Source organism: Miniopterus natalensis, chromosome 9, assembly GCF_054644295.1.
Source record: "Miniopterus natalensis isolate mMinNat1 chromosome 9, mMinNat1.hap1, whole genome shotgun sequence".
Taxonomy (NCBI): domain Eukaryota; kingdom Metazoa; phylum Chordata; class Mammalia; order Chiroptera; family Miniopteridae; genus Miniopterus; species Miniopterus natalensis.
In genome coordinates, this window is record NC_142089.1 from 48,850,148 (window position 1) to 48,866,316 (window position 16,169).

The 16,169-nt window shown below is 38.6% G+C and overlaps 1 pseudogene; it reads left to right on the plus strand.

Moving 5' to 3' along the window:
- Positions 1 to 988: 988 nt before the first annotated feature.
- LOC107543165 (elongator complex protein 5-like) lies at positions 989 to 15,089 on the plus strand (annotated as a pseudogene).
- Positions 15,090 to 16,169: the final 1,080 nt, after the last annotated feature.

Genomic DNA, 16,169 nt, shown 5'->3' on the forward strand with positions numbered 1-16,169 from the left:
GTCATCTCCAAATATTATTATCCAAAAAAAGCAATAATCTGTATAACCTATCTAATACCTGGAACAATAGAATATAAAATATTTTTACATGCCCTGCTTTATCTGGAGAACTGTGCTCCAGTTCATATTTATCACTGCTACAATCACCTCACTGATTCCAGGGACTGCATTTGCCCAAGGGATGTCAAACTGCTTTATCTTCTGAAACCAAAGGCATTGCTTTATCTACCTGGCCTGATATCTATATCAGAGCAAAAAACATAGCACCCTCTATGCTTGTCCTTTCTGCTCTTCCACATGCTACAAACCAGTTAAAATGGTCTGTGTTTTATAAGGAATTTTAAAAAATTAGATTAAGGGAAACTATTCTAATTAGGTGATTGGAATCAGATTTCAAGAAATAAAGTAAAAATTTAAAAACCAGCCCACTTAGTATCCTTGGTAATCAAAGAAAGGCTTGATCTTTCATGAGAAAGCACACATTGACAGGTTAACAAATCTACATAAAGGTGGCTTTTGTTATTGAAAGAAAGAAGCAAATACTTCAAGTTTTGATATATTTCTCAATGTTGCTTTTAGATGTAGCCTCAGATATCCTCTCCTCATTCATTACTTCTCCAGCCAACATGAGTGTCTGCTCCATGGTATACTCTGAGCGACAGTCTGGAGATTTAGAATTATAGCGCAATAAAATGGTTTTAGGGTCTAACTCTGGGTTTCCTGGACAGTGAGCCAGCTGGGACTTGGAGATGCTCCTCTGCTTTCTTCACCAGGAGGGGCTGTGCCAAATCTCACTTCTCCTGGTGCCCAAAGGTACCCAAGTACTTTCCCAGACAACCATTGTCAATAGCTGATTTCAAAATTCAGACTTTCTGGCACCCAAGTTGATGGAAAATTCCTTCCTCTGCCACTGACAAGATTGTTCTCTTACTTGCCCCACCAAAAGGGAAAGCTGAGCCCTCTCCACTGGAAGGCACATCTGTACTTCATGTCCAGCAGAGAAGCCTCCAGCAGCACCCCTCCCCTGGGGATGATGGAAGACCGAAGGGTCAGTGCCTCTCCTCTTCTATTGCTGACCTTGGAGCTGTTCATTTATTTGGATAGATGCTTTCTTTGCTGGCCATACCTTGTGGATTTGGAGTCCAGTGTAGGGGACCTGGTCCTCTGGTCTCCCTTCTTATAGCACAAGCCTAAGAAAATAGCTTTTTCAGAGGGTAGCAGACTCTAGGGAGTCAAGGAATTTGGTATTCTGAACTAGCTACTTAACATCATTTTTTGACTATAAGGCCCTTGGGAGGTTAAAAGTTTTCCTGAGGGTGGTTGGGTCAGGAAAGAAAACTTCCTCCTAATGGAAAGAGAATCCCTAATCCAAGCTATTTTTGGAAACCCAGAATAAATCCTAAGGGTTATCCTTCAAGCAATCTTGTTCCTTGAACCATAAAAGTTGACATGGCATGTTTTTAGTAATTCTAGAGTTAAGCAAGGATAAACAAAAAATCAATACAAAGAAATAATTGTCAATAATAGCACACAGAATGTAGCCTGCCATGAGGACGTGGCAGGGATTGCTGGATGCTTCCCTAACAAATATTTATTCCCCCCTTCCTTCATAAGGAAAGAAGTGGTACTCTGAGCTTGAAGCTGGGAGCTTGGCCTCTTAAAATAAAAATTGCATTTTCTAGTCTACCTTGGAGCTGGGACTGTTAAGACTAAGTTCTTGTCCTTGAGGCATAAGCATAAGCTTTGCATCTTACTTTTGGAAACCTCTTTTAAGTAGACTAATTTTTTTCTCCCTGCTTTTTCCATCCTGCTACTTATCACATATTGGTAAAAAACAGAACTTTAGCAGTTACCTTGGTCTAGGAGAAAGCCATAGGCTCCTTCGGTAGAGAGATAAACCAGTGTCGCTTCCCAGAATGGGCTACCCTAGTTTTCTTTAATGTAAAATAATAATAATGATAATAATAATAATAACCTTCTAGCTTGTTTGAGCCATTGTTATTGGGGACCTCCTTTTAACCATAGGTAAACCTAATCCCAGCTGATAAATGTTTTCAAACTACCAATGATACAGATTTGAGAGAGCTGAAGGCGACAGAGTTGTGATACACTGGGACAAACGCATGGCTATCATGGCAGTCTATAAATGGGTTCTTTGTATCAACATAACACCTTGACTTAATTTACTCTTGACTCTAAGTAGGTAATGATCAGAGACTGTCAGCAGAGGAACACAGAAGCTCAGGCAGGAAGTAAGAGCATTAGTATAAGACAGGGCTACCTACACATGGCTCTGAACTGCACTTTAGGGAATTAAATATACATTTACACATACATACACATATGAATATACACATATGTGCATATATGCGTGTTGTGTGTGTGTGTGTGTGTACAGCAGGTCCTCGAATAACATTTTGTTCAATGTCCTTTCATTATAATGTTGATGAGTGGGGGAAAAGTCAGTTCTGGCTGGGGCCACTGTGTGTGTGCTGGGCACGTTCTCCCGATGTCTGGGTTTCTCTGAGATTCAGGTTTCCTCCCATATGCTAACAATGTGCACCTGAGGGGAACTGGTGTGCCCACATTGTCGCAGCCTGAGTGTGTGGCAGTATGTGAGAGTGCCCTGTGATAGAGGGCATCCTGTTCCGGGTGGGTCCCACCTTGTACCCTCAGCTACCAGGACAGGCTCTGCCCACCTGGGACCCTGAACTAGAATAAGCAGTTGGAAAATAATTATCTTTCTTGTTTTTATTCATCTTTCTTAAATGTATGTATAGCTCACATTTATTTCAATGACTAATATTCAAAATGTAGAAATTTGGTGATGTTCTTATGACCAGAAATATGTCATAGGAACTTAACTGTTGTTTATACCAATTAGACTATGGTAAAATTGGTTAGGCTATATGTCATTTTGCTTAAAGTTACAGTTTTCAAGAACCTATCAGTTAATTGAAATTATAACTTTTTTTATACATAAGTATAACAAAAATATCAAAATTAGAATTTTTATTTTCATATTATTTTCTTTCACTTATTTATTGAGTCCAGGCATTAAAACAAAATTAGGGCAACTAAGTTTTTTCTCAACATTTATTATGAGATAATAGCTTAAATGTTGGATATCTATCCAAAGTCTTAGAGCATATTGAACTTATTATAATGGATCCTCAAGTTGTAAATTAAATTAAAGAGATCATCTCTGATTAAAATATAAATGCTACATGAAAGTACCTGTGTGTGGTAAACCCAAATCCAAGTGATTTAACTGCTCATGACTCTATCTTCTGAGTGTTTTGTTTAGTCTATTAAAAATAATGACAAGCCTTCAAGATTTTAAAGAAATCCATAAGGACTTTCAAAGGGTTACTGAAATGTTTCTAGAGAGTTGACATGGTGACTTTTATAGATTATGGGGATAGTCATTAAAGAATAACATATTATTTAACAGCATAACATGAAAAAAGCATCCCAACATGCTGTAAGTGATAATGGGAATTTTTATTAATTTGTAACTATCACATGTGTTTTTGTAATACAGTCCCAGGCTGTGAGTGAAACAAATGTGGCTTATTGATAAAGTCTTGTGGTTTCTAAGTAGTTGACATCTTAAGTGAAATAGTTAGAATAAATAGCTTTATTAGTAAAACTATCAGTTCTGGTTTTACTTTCAAATTTAATTATTAGATAACTTTAGCTTGCTGATATTGGCAGGTTTTCATACAAGGGTAAGAATGTCTGTAGTTTTATCTAGCACATGGATTTTTTGCTACATGTCGAAATTTATTTTGCACAATAATTTTTAAGATAATTTATATTATCTTATAATTATATTATCTATTATATTAGAAATGTGCTGATATTGATAAGATTGATCAAGTAAATAAATTTGGGGGAAGAAGAAGAAAAATTTGATGTACATTTTTCAGTTATAAATAAAATAGAGATTCAATATAATGGTCTATTAAGGGACAAAATAAGAATAATCTAAAAGTCTTTTCACATTATGAGTATGCATTAGTGATGAGAAACACCATTTGCTCTGTGATTTACGATTGTTCATGGAATTTAATATTTTATTTGTGTCCCTTTGACTTTACTTATCTGTTTTGATTCTTACCCGGGTCTTCCTCAGTGATGCTATTTGTGTAGAATGCCCCACACTAGGCAGTAAGTTTCCTCAGGGAAAGACCCTGTCTCGTGCAGTTGTTGATATGTCATTTTGTCATAGTCTATATTTATTCATTGACACCCAGTGTGATAATCTATCATGTGGATATTGTTAAGCAGCAATGCCTTGACACAGTGGTCTCCTACTGCAAATTCTCCTCAGTCGTTAGCTGATTAATTAGTTAAACAAAACAAAATTAAACACTTAAGCTGATTTGGAAAGTAACTTCTCATTTATCAATAGCCTTAAAAGTATTCTCATCTTTTGACTCAGTAGTTCTCATTCTTTACTAATATCCTAAAAAAACAAAAACAAAAACATCCCTAAATTTTGACAAGTTTTGTGCAACAAATTAATTACAACCACTTTAATTATAGGATTCACATATTAAGAACAACTTACCAACTCAACTAAAAGGAAATAATTAAGGAAACTATGCTACAACTAGTCAATGTTAACTGACCATATAAAATTAGTGACTGTAATAATTTTCATTATTTTTTGGCTGATTTCAAAATGCTGATATTAGTGCTATTTTTAATTTTTATTTTTTAAAGATATATTTTATTATTTTTTAAAAAGTATATCTTTATTGACTTCAGAGAGAGGAAGGGAGAGGTAGAGAGAGAGATAGAAACATCAATGATGAGAGAGTCATCAATTGGCTGCAGCCTGCAACCCGGGCATGTGCCCTGACGGGAATCGAACCCTGATCTCCTGGATCCTAGGTCGATGCTCAACTGCTGAGCCATGCCTGGCTGGGCTATTTTTTATTTTAAAAAACAGTTCTAAATTCATAAAATAAACTCAGAGTAAATACATGATGTATTTCAAATGCAATAAATTATAAATATGTAATAAGTCACAGGGTAGAATTTTAAATTTATATTTTTTATTCAACTATAAGTTAACTTAAAATATTTTCAGTGAACCAAAATTAATACAAATTAAAAATAGATTAGTTATGAAATATTTAAAGCAGAATATTTAATCTTTTTTTAAAAAGTGCTATCTTAAAGAAAGTGTCAATATATTTAATGTTAACTCATGAGTATATTTTTGTGTAGATTATTCTTTGATGCTGAAGAAGCTCTTTCTGAGTCTATATTAGTCAAGAGAATGATTCAGAGACAGGCTATAATATAACTCCAAATACTTTATTCAAAATCTTTCATATTTAAATACATCCCTTGATAACTTTGAGGAGCTCATTTAAAATAAGATATTAGGATTATTTTTCTGGTTCTCCAAAACGTTGTATTGATGGCACACTTTATATTTTGTTTTTGTTACAAAGAACAGTTCTTTGGTTTTTCCTCTTCTTTAATTTTATCATAGATAAATGACAGTTTTGATGCAGACTTACCTAGATAGTAGTTTCAATATAAACCGTTATGTTTATATTCCATTTATTTGGAATGCCTATGAACTAAAGTGAGAATTGTTCTTGCAAATTAAGATTTGCAGTATCACAAAACATTTACCTATTTAGGCTCACTTGCACAGAACTGTCTAGGTTTATAGTTAGTAATTGATTTGTGTTTTCAAATTAATTATATAAGAGTCACTAAACATCATCTCAATAAAATAATGATACAGACTTCAGATTTTAAAATGCGAACATGATGACTAGTGCTAACAAAACAGACCAGTGTATTAATTCTTAAAAATAACCCTGAATACTGGAATAATTATACACAATAAGTATCACAAACACTTAAATGTTACTTGTGGAGACTATTCAATGACATGGAAGATTATAATAGCATAATTTTAAATAAAGAATAGAAAAATACCAAATTGCACACACAACATTATTAACACTAATAACTAGTATGTAGTAAATGTCTATTTACCAGCCACTTTAAAGCATCTGGTGGATATAAATTCATGTAAAATTTGAGGTAACTCTATGAGCAAAATGTGCATTACCATTTTAAAAATGAAGATCTAAGGCTTAGCAAGACTAAAATGTGTCCAATATCATCCATTGGTGAGTGGCAGTCTCTGGAGACCATCTCATAGCCCATGGTTTCACCTGTCACTTCAGCGTTTTAAAATTGGTTTGCCTGCAACTCATAATAAGAGATTTGTTTAGCACTGCAAACTCAGTACGTGAAAAAACACACATAAACACACACATAACTTTGTCTATGTAGACACATAACTTTAAAGAGCACCATATACTAACTCACTCATCCTTTCTAGCTTGTGTCCTAACAATTTGGTTCTGCATTCTGACAAAGTAGATCCACCTCTTCCTGTCAGAGCAACAGGAAAACAAACTTCCTCTTTCCAGGAGTGGGCTCAAGAGGTAGCCAAATGTCTTGGCCAATTTGTCAGAAAAACATCTGAATATCAATTGTTGAAAAATCAGAGTTATTGTTTTACACAAAATGACCTGGTATTCTAATAGATAAAACTAAATTGTGTTCTGCTTAACTCGTTTACTTATCTAGAGGTGTATTTCCTAACTAACATCTTAGCTGACTCATCACTGTTCAAATCAAACAAGTCACAGGAAGCAAGCTACTTAATGGATAGAGGTAAAAAAATGAATAGATCTGGAGTTGCATGCTCAGGAAATTCCTGGCCTTATCCTCAAGTGCTCTTACTGCACAGCTCCCATAGGGGCAAAATCCTGGCCTAATTTTAGATGTTCATAATAAAGCAATTTTTCCTTCACGTGTCAAATATTTATTTATTGAGCACCTAAGGGCAACGCCCTATGAAAGATAATGGGTATAGAGCAGTGAACAAGATGAAGCCTGATGAAGCTAATTGTCTATATGGTTTCTCCTTGTGTTCAAACTATATCCCTAGCAACTAGAACTACTTACTTGAATATGCCATTTGAATATCTAAAACATTTTCCAAAATAAACTTCCCTTCTTCTCCCCCTCTACTTCCCTAAACAAAACATCTGAAACTGTGTCTACTTCCACATTTAAATTAAGGTTCATTGCATTGTGACTGCTACTTGAGACACAAGTGTTGGAATCGCTCTTGGCTCTCCTCTCTCACACCCAGCATCTAAACCCATCAGCAAATTCTGTGCACTCTGCCTTCATAATCTATTTAGAATCATTTTAGTTTTCACTGCAATGACCACCTTGACCCTGCTCCAAGCCACCATCATTTCTTTCCTGGATTTCTCCATAAATCTCTAAACTGGACTTTCTAATCTTACCCTAGGCTCTCCTACAATCTGTACCCAATACAGAAGTCAGTGATGTTTTAAAAATGTAATTTGTTTGATGATATTCCTCTGCTGAAAATCATGACTATATTTATTTAGAATTGAAGCCAAAATTTCCTCAACTGAGCCACAGTGCTATATATTATCTGTGTTCATTATTGCTTCTCTAACTTCACCTCCTGTAATTTGTGTCTCCCTCTTCCCCATTCAACTCCATTAATACTGGCCTTGTTGGAGTACTTATTCTTACAAGTCTCTCATCTGGCAACATTTTCCTCTTAGTTTCCACATGACTTTGTCTATCTAGTCACCTGCTCGGTACTGACAAGTTGCTTTTGCACTTCAGGTATTTGCTAAAATGTTACCTTATAAATGAGACCCTTCTTGACTACTACAAAACCATAGCCCTAAATTTATTCTCCTTTCCCCTCTTCTTTCTTTCTTTTTCTCCGCAGCATTTGCCAACATCTAAGAAACTATGTATTTTAATTATTTACATATGTTTTTTCCTTATAGATTGTAAGATCCATAAAAGTAGAGACTTTGGTCTAATTTAAACTCTTTACTGTTGGATTCACAGCATGTTGGATAGTGCTTAGCATATAACAAACAATAAATATTCATTGAAGGATTAAATCAATTAACCAATAAATAAATCCATCAAATTTGAATGGTAAATGGTTTGTCTATGAATGAATAAGACATATAAAATTAGTGTTTTCTAGAGTTCATAGTCTATAAGGAGATGTCATCAAATAAGCAAAAAGTATATACATATGTAATACATATGCATATATATTGTATATACAGATATACTTATACAGAAATATAAATTGGATACTCTGTAGAAAATTAAGCATGTTAGTTGCCTTGGTGGAGCTGGCTGTCATAAATTTCTTTGTATTGAGGGACCTAGGCATTTTCTGAAAAAACACCTATCCTAAGAGAACAGGCATAAGGCAAACAAATTTTGCCTTTACTAAAGTTATGGAACACTCCACAAGACCAGTCTCATTTCTGATATCACCTGCATATTTCAGGGGTTCCCTAGATCACACTATCAACAAAAAAATACAAGGCACCTTGGGCTATGTAATACTATTTGGAAGAGCTGTATGTAAAATACTATGAAATTTTAATGTAAGCTTTTTTTATAGAAAACTTAAATGAATGGAGAAATATAAGCTCATTTTTATACAAACTGATCTAGAGAGTCAATTAAATTGGATACTAAGTCCAAATAGTTTTGAAAACAAAATCTAGTTGTCTCTACTTTAATGGGACAAGTACAGGTAGGCAACAAATAAAAAGCCTGCCAATATCAGGTGTGGGTGTGGATGTAGATCCAGTGAAATTTTATGTTTTAATATATACACTTAGGGACAAAAAGCCCTAATATCTACCCATCAACAATTCTATTTTTAGATATATAATCAGAGAAATTGTTGCACATGAGCCCTGAAAGACAGATACAAAAATGTTCATAGCAGCTCTGTTTATAATATTAAACACACACAAAAACAAACAAAACAAAACAACAAAACACACACCAAAAAATCTAGAAACAACCTTCCCAAATACAGAAAAGAGAACTGATGAGTAACTGAAGTACATTCACATAATGGAATATTTTTCAGTAATGAAAATAAATGAAACAAACAAAAAAATACAAATGGATAAGCCTAAGGAACATAATGAGGAGAGAAAAAATCAAGTCACAGAAGCTGACATAAGGTATAATGCAATTTTATAAATCTCAAAACAAATTCACTTATGGTTCAGGGATAGATATATGTGTGCTAGAACAATAGAAAATAAGGGAATCATATTTTTAAAAATCCAGGATAGTGTCTACTTCTGGGTGACAGACAAAAATAAAAGACACAGGAGTTGTAGACAGTATATATAGTGGTATTTAGTTTATTATTGTTATGAAAATAATGAGAAAAATATAAACAAAAAATTGCAGTTGTGAGTGAATAATGCTTGCTGTAAATGAAAAAAGTCTATATTTAAAACTATTAAAATTATATCATGTAACTTTCTTTCCTACCCTTTGACCCATGATGTTTTCCCAGACTTTAAAACTCTTAAAGCATTTATCACAGCTACATCAACTCAGCAGGCAGCCAGCAAATTAAATGATGGCAATTATGACATTTATGTTTATATTAAGTTCTGTTGTGTCCCTTAGGCTGATGTTACTTAGACAATTTGTGCTCCACTTAATTATCCTAGTGAGGCTGAATTGCAATGAGCTGCACTGTCTCAGTCAGCGTCAGTACTGTTCCATGATTAATACACATAAAAACATCTATTTTTTAGTTTAATAAATTTCACACCTGACCTTTTTATTAGAGTCCATACATTCTTTAAATTAAGCACCTTTAAACTAGGAATTACAATGAATTTTATGAATGTTAACTCATTGCTTTCTGTAAAATTTCAAGAGAAAATATTACTATTGCTATCCTAACATAACTTTTAAAATATTAATTTTTATAAGTGAGTGTAATTGGAAGGGAACTAGTGATCAGCTGTTATAGGATTGTTTTCAAATGTTTACAAAAATAAATTATTAACCTGCAAATATTTAGTCTGTACTCAGATAAAAAGCATTTTGGACATATCTTGAGAAGAAAATTTGACATGGTTGTAAGATAAGAAATTTTAGAAACAGTGCCATAGATGACTTCAACACTCAAAAATAAAATACTGGAGAAAAAGATGGGGATGTAGGTAGCAGCTGCACCCGCCGCCTGCAACCACATCAAAATTACAACTAAAATACAGAACCACCTTCACTCAGAGCCTCCTGCGATCTGGCTGCACAGAAGCCCCACAGCCAGGGAGCTGAAGCAGCAGCGAGACCAGGAGGAGGGGCGGAGACGCGGGGGGATTGGGGCTGAATCAGAGACTCGGCCGCGGGCCCACACCCGGTGCCGCGGTTGAAACCCGGGAGGGAATCTTGGCAGTGGGGGTTTCCTGGAGGAGGGAGGGGTCCCAGCCCCACAGCAGGCCCCAGCCCAGGGCTCCAGGGCCAGGAAGAGACGTCCCCACAACTCCGGGCTGTGAAACCAGCGGGGACTGTCCCTGAGGGTGGCGGAGGCTGCGGGAGCCCCAGCAGCTCCTCTAAAGGGCCCGGCACGGACTCACTCGGACGCTCCCTCTGAGCCCAGCGCCGGGCAGCAGCCTGAGAGGACCCGGGACACTCGGGGAGGAACTAACCTGCCTGAGATCCGGGCGAGAGGTGGAGGGCGGCTTCCTCCCATGCGGAAGGGCTGTCGGAGGCCATGGCTCCTTTGGCGAGTCCTCCCCGCACACAGCCGGCAGGCAGGCGCCATGTTTGAATTGCCAACACCTGACTCACACCTTCGGCTGTGCCCCGTGATTCCCAGAGGCCCCGCCCCTCCCCACCTGCAGCTCATCCAGGCCATTTCCAGGGGCTTTTCTGTGCAAGTGGCCTCTGGAACCTCATGCTTAGGACTTTCCTAAAATCTCTCAAACAAGCAGCCATGGGCCCCATACGGCTTGACAAGTGGCCCCAGGCCTGGCACTAGCGGCAGCTGCATTGGCTCATACCTTGGCCTCTCCTGGGCACCGCCAAACCCAGCACAAGTAGTAGCGAACTACGGTTTGCTGAGTAGCCCATGCTGGGTGGCCCTGGGCAAGGCACTGGCACAGGCTGACTTTGCACCTCCCGGGAGGCCCCAGAAACAGTGCACCTGGTGGTCAGACTTTACCACGCTGGATTACAGCCCTACCACTTCCACTAGTGACACACTCAAGGGCTGCACTTGTGAACACCAAAGCTCCACTGAAGTAAATCCTGCTCCATAGGGGTGTCTCCAGCAGCTCTTTGGCTGTAGCTGCAGCTGGTCCTCACAGCCAATTCGCCTGGGGATCAGTTTCTCCCAGCCAACAGCAACCAAGTCTCAACTACAACAGGACAGTGCACACAGCCCACACAGGGGAGCATCTAGAAGGCCCAGCTCAGGTGATTGGGGAGGCTGAGCCACTGGACCCTACAGGACACCTACTACACAAGGCCACTCTACAAATTCCAGGAGACATAGCAGCTCTATCTGATACATAGAAAGAAACACCAGGAAGCAGCCAAAATGTGGAGGCAAAGAAACATGTCACGAAGGAAAGAACAGAAGAAATCTCCAGGAAAGGAACTAAATGAAATAGAGCCAAGCAAGCTACTAGATACAGAGTTCAGAATTATGCTTATAAGGATGCTCAAACATATTAGTAAGAGCATTATGAAAACAAGTGAGACCATCAATGACATAATAAAGTACCAATTTGAAATGAAGGCTACAGGAACTGAAATGAAGAATAATTTACAGGGAATCAACAGTAGAGTAGAGGATGCTGAGAATCAAATCAGCAATTTGGAACATGAGGAAACAAAAAACACCGAACCTTAAGAGCAAAAGGAAAAAGAATCCAGAAATATGAAGATAGTATAAGGAGCATCTGGGACAACTTCAAGCTGCCCAACATTAGTATTATTTGTGTGCCAGAAGGGGAAGAAAGAGGGCAAGAAATTAAAAACCTATTTGAAAAAATAATGACAGAAAACTTCCCCTACTTAGGGAAAGAAATAGACTTACAAGTCTAGGAAGCACAGAATCCCAAACAAGAGGAACCCAAAGAGGCTCACAGCAAGACACATCATAATTAAAATGCCAAAGGTTAAAGACAAAGAGAGGATCTTAAAGGCAGCAAGAGAAAAACAGTTAGTTACCTACAAGGGAGCACCCATAGCACTGTCAGCTGATTTCTCAACAGATACTTTGCAGACCAGAAGGAAGTGGCAAGAAACGTTCAAAGTGATGAAAAACAAGAACCTACAGCCAAGATTGCTCTACCCAGCAAGGCTGTCATTTAGAATTGAAGGTCAGATAAAGAGCTTCTCAGACAAGAAAAAGCTGAAGGAGTTCATCACCACCAGACCAGCACTACAGGAAATGTTTGAGAAGAAGCTAATGAACAAAAAGAATCTGACAAACTAAATAGATCCAGAGAAATTGATGCATGCCACAGACGATCATATTTCAGAGGAAAGAGGGAAGGAGGATGGAGGGTGGGAAGAGATTAACCAAAGAAGTCATATGCATGTATGCATAACCCATGGACATAGTCAATAACAGGGTGAAGGCCTGGGGTGGGGGTGGGAGCAAGGTGGAGGGGGTCAATTGGGTGGAAAAAATGGGACACCTGCAATACTTTCAACAATAAAGATAAATTAAAAAAATAAAGTGTATGATAAAACTGTGGTAATTAAAATAAATAAAATAAAATAGTGAAATATTGCTACAGCAAAGAGGTGCCACTCTGTTGCTAATTACTGACGTGCTTCTTACTAGGAGCCATACATCACACCTAGTGGTTAAGAGCACATGCATTCAGAAAGCCTGGGTTAGAACCTTGCTTTTGCTTCTTCCAAGTTCTGTAATTTTGATCAATTGAGTTTTGGTCTTTATCAAGGAGTTTATAGACTATATTATCCTCATAGGTTTGCTTTGAGCATTGAGATAATACATATCAAGCATAATTCTTACTTGTATTAATTTTCAATAATGGCAGCAATTTATAATCATTATTTCATAATAATCCTGCAAATGTTATTGTGGAATACTTCCAACTGTCAACCAATTGACAATAGACTTGATTAATAAGGAACAAAATAGATTTTAGCTCAAAAATTGTGCTCGCAGCCAGAGCTAGACAAATTATGAAATAAGCAAATTTGATCTCACTCTAACTTCATTCCACTTTTGTCATTTCTTTGATTTGTACCCTTAACTAGGTCCCCTGCTTCTAGCCCTCTCCCTAACATCAACCACCTTTCTCTACACCTGATTCATTACATAATATGCATTATTACATTAGCTAATAATAACTGAGCCTACACAAGAATATTTAAGATTTTATATCAAGACCCAAGGGAGTGAATCAATTAAGTGAAATTTTAGGACTAAATAGATCAGTAGAGGATAGGTTCTCACTTCAAGTTGCATGTTCTATCTTGCCCTTTGGCTGACTTAAATTGTGTTGGTGAGACCACAACCAGTGCCCACCCAGGCTCACCATGTGTATCTGCCTCCGCAAAAGACTCAGTGGAGTGGGAGGGGCGTGGTCTCTTGAAGGCGCTTATCAAGAAATCTGCACTGTGTGGAGAGCAAATCCATATCCTTGGCTGTGAAGTGAGCGAGGAATTGTTTTGTGAAGGTTTTGACTCCAGTATCAACAGCCAGCTAATTCACCATGACCTCTTCAGAGACCCTCTCAACTGGTCAAACACTGGGCAAACCCTTCCTGTGGGTGCCCTGGGAGTCTTGAGAGCAATGTGTAGGATGATAGGCTCTGGTCCTCTCACCGTTGCTCTTGATTCACTTAGCTGGCTGCTGCTTCACCTTCCCTGCACCACTCTGCCAAACCCTGCATGCTCTGAGCCATCAGGACTCCTGCCTGATGGCAGCTCTACATGAAGAGCTTCATGGCCCAGGCCCGTGGAAGCACTGAGCACCCTTGCTCAGACTGAGGTGACCCTGAGTGGTACAGGGGGCCAGGCCTCGGCTCACATTCTCTATCGGAGGCCCCAACATTGCCCAACACGTAAGACCCAATTGTTCTCCATCCTGCCTGACTTCAGCCTGGATCTCCAAGGGGGCTCTCCCCTAAAGTCCCAGCCCCACCCAGATCTTCATACCCCCGGTATCTAAGAGTGCCAGGGTCAGAGCAAGAGAATGGAGTTGGGGTCTGACAAAAAGAGAGGAGAATAAAAACTGCAGAGGTTGGGGGTGGGGTTGGAGTATTCAGGGGTGGGCCACAGTGGCAGCATCCTTTGTACCTACAGGTGGATCCCACTGTCACTTGACCTTTAACCTTCACCTGTCCAGGAAAAAGAAGGAAGCCAAAGATAGTCTGACCCTGCCCTTCCAGTTCAGCTCTGAAAAGTAAGGTTTCAGCCTATGTGTCTGGGTCCTTGAGTGGAACCCAGCATCTGGGCCTAAGAGGTGGGGTGACAACAGGTTATTGATTAACCTCTCAGACTATAAGGGTTGAAGTCCATCTCCAGAGCCAAGTCTGGGGAGTGGTTCTCTACCCACCCATACCCCAACAATGACAAAGAGCCTTTATATCTTTTTTTCTCCATTATAGCCTTGGGTCCCAACTCCACAGTTGTCCCCAGAGCAACCTGGGTCTAGGCTGAGCCAGACCAGACCCTGAGGAAATGGCCCTATCTCCAGGACAGGAAGCTAGACGGGAAGGGAAAAGACGGGTTAATAAGGGCTTAGTAGATGCCTGTTCTGTGCCAGTGTGTGGGTGGATGAAGCAAGACTATGGCAGGATCCTTGCCCTCAAGCTGCTAAGAATAAAAACTGAGAATATTATGAGAGCAGTATTAGAGTCTTCTGGTACCAAATGGTGATTCAGTACTAACTAAACCAGGAGGTCTGGGAAAGAGACTTGGGCCAAGAAAACATGGAGAACAAAGAGGGAGTCACAGTCACCAGGTACAGGGTACTCAGACGGGACCCATGTTACCCACCCTCACCAGCACTAATTCTTCTCTCATCTCTCAGACAGCAGGCTCTACTGTGTCGTGGTCTAGGCCAGGCTACCAGCCACATGTTTTATGAGCCAGATGCTTATAATGACCTGGACCAAGAGGACCCAGATGATGACCTAGATATTTGACTAGACTAAAATTAGAGGGGGTGGGAGACTTTGGGCCCATTCCCATCCTTCCATTGTTAGAGTTGGCCTTACCTTGTCCATGCCCTTCTTTGTTCCCTGTGTTTCTGGGGTCCCTACCCTATGATCCATGAGCTAGGGAGCAGTATCCAGTCAGGACAAAAAGTGGGATGGTGGCAGAGGGGAAGATGCGAGACTAGGAAATCCATCTCCTCTCCCCCAAGCCTAATAAAATATTTTTTTTATTAAAAAAAATAAATTGTGTTGGTGAAATAATTGGGACATATATATATATGTAATGCATATACATGTACACATGTCTATATACGTATATGTATATATGCATACATACATACATATACACATACACCTATATTTGACTTTTTGAATTCTCTTGACCAGTTAGTAAAGCTAAGTTATTTTGTTTACAAATGCAGAATATAACTGAAAAAGCTTTTAACTGCATTCAGTTTAATAGACCTCCCTCAATTTTTCTTTCTTATTTGTTCTTAGGTAACAAAACTGTGGCAGCTCTTAGTGTCATATCTTCTTACAGTAACATACAAAAGCTGGAAGAAGAAATATCTGTCTTAGTGTGGCCCTTTTTAAGTTTCTTCTAAACTTTTCTAAAGCCTTGCTGCCTACAGAGCCCCTTAAATGTTGTCCAGTGTCACATCTTGCAGCCATGCCTGCCTGGCTAGAGGCACCCCTGCCAAACTGAATATTAACTCTCTGGTCAGTAAAGTGTGAGCTCTCAGGTTCTGGGCTGTGTCTTTCTCAGTTTTGCACCCCAAGCCTGGCAGATGAGGTTCTTCATGTCTAATGGAGTAAAAAACTGAGGGATTGAATGCTTCCCCCTCTCCAAATCATGTTTTTACTCTGGGATTTTGTCATTTAGAAGCATCTGTTACGCATATTTATCTCTAGAGCTCTTCTTGGACACACCTGGTCTTAAAATAACTCTTCCTGAATGCCAACAGCTATTAATAAGATAAAGAAATAGAACCAAATAGAATTAATAAAAATTCTCTGTTACTTAAGCATTTGGATAGTGAACTTAGATGTATTTATTTATAAAATGTT